The sequence below is a fragment of the Dipodomys spectabilis genome, unplaced genomic scaffold (assembly GCF_019054845.1).
Source record: "Dipodomys spectabilis isolate Male_0828 unplaced genomic scaffold, ASM1905484v1 ptg000019l, whole genome shotgun sequence".
Lineage (NCBI taxonomy): Eukaryota > Metazoa > Chordata > Mammalia > Rodentia > Heteromyidae > Dipodomys > Dipodomys spectabilis.
Genome location: NW_024870696.1, coordinates 16,192,323 through 16,193,877, shown reverse-complemented (window position 1 = coordinate 16,193,877; position 1,555 = coordinate 16,192,323). Strand labels below are relative to the sequence as shown.

General features: G+C 39.2%; 1 non-coding gene across 1 annotated transcript; it reads right to left on the bottom strand.

Annotated features, from left to right (window-relative positions):
- Positions 1-1,190: 1,190 nt before the first annotated feature.
- LOC122104009 lies at positions 1,191-1,297 on the bottom strand. Its single transcript, XR_006146850.1, has one exon. It is a non-coding gene; the product is annotated as a U6 spliceosomal RNA (small nuclear RNA).
- Between the last annotated feature and the right edge of the window lie 258 nt (positions 1,298-1,555).

Sequence of the window (1,555 nt, the reverse complement as noted above, 5' to 3'; positions counted from 1 at the left end):
TTTACTGGCAGTAGCTACATCTAAGAGAGTCTCAGAAAGGCCAACTGGGCACATGGCCAAACATTCAGAAAACTGGTTGATCCTACTTATCAAGGTGACGAGAACTGACAGCACCCTCAAGGAACTGTAAATTGAAGTCCAGCAGTGAGCGTGTATAGTTGGGACCAGGTAGGGTAGGGGCAGGCACCAAGGAAAATCAGAAAGCCTGTTTTGTTGTGGCATCTGGGAACCGCAGGACAGATATTCTGCTTCTGCCTCATCTTTGTCCAAAGCCACTGACTGGCCAACAACAATAATAAATATAATCATTGATACTTTGAGTTTTGATTATGGCTATATATTAAGGTGGGAATTGTATTTACATTCCCATTTAACTCATTTTTTTATTTTTTATATTGAGCATCCTATTTTTACACTAATTAAAGTCCTTTATAATTAGTTTTTCACTAGCTCCACAGGAAGCTCATAAAAGGAGAACACAGTACAGTGTTACTTCCACAAGGGACCAGTCCTGGGTGATATTATCCTCATAGTATCATTGAAAACATTGAGATCATCAGCAAATGTTTATGAAATACCCTTTTAAAACACACACTCTCCCAGACATGCTCTGTGTGAATTAGCTGCCAGGTAAGTGAACTAACAAGGCCCGTCCAACAAGAAATCCCAAAAGCAAGATATTCTTATCCTATGCTTTCTACTGCCAGTCACTGGCCTGTTGACCTAGGCTATCTGTGAAAGGCTGCTATTGATCTGTTTCAGATGTAAAATTTGCCCTTGGATTAGAGGTACTACTTCAATTTCTCTCCCTATTGAACCAGAAACAAATGCCATGTAACAGGAAAAATACCTATACATAAAAGCAAAAAGTAGAACGTTAACTTTTGCTACAAAAACGACGGCAGCAATTCCACCCTCACCACAGCCGTCAAATGCAGCAGCCTTCCGAAGCCTCTGACCAGCGGAATAAACGGGGAGTCAATGGCAAAGGCTCACCTCCAAGAAGGAGGCTAGACTACACTGGGTTCTATGTACCTTGAACAATCATGCTATGCCTACTTAGGGGATCTAATACCTGGCCCTAAAAAGCCACCTTTCTTTTTTAAGAAACCCTCATTTTATTATTTAGTATAGTCACACAAGCCAAGTTATAAATAATTATTCGTTGTCTCCTCCCTCATGTTTTCTTTTTAAATATGGAATCCTTCACGAATTTGCATGACATCCTTGTACATGGGATGTGCTAATCTTCTCTGTATCGTTCCAATTTTACTATTTGTCCTGCCAAAGTAGGTACTCACCTATCTCTTTATTCTTTCCCAAGGAGATGCTAGAGGACATTGGACTTAAAGAGAGAGAGAGAGAAAACACTGGACTTAGAATTGGTGATCCAAGTGCATATTCAGTGTTTGCCATGGTAGGTAACTCACACACTTTCCGAGCCTCAGTCTCTATATAAAGAAAATAAAATTCATAAGATTTTCCTACAAACCTCAAATGATCATTTAAAATTCAAATTATACTTTTAATTTATAAATTGTGAGATGGCGTAAAG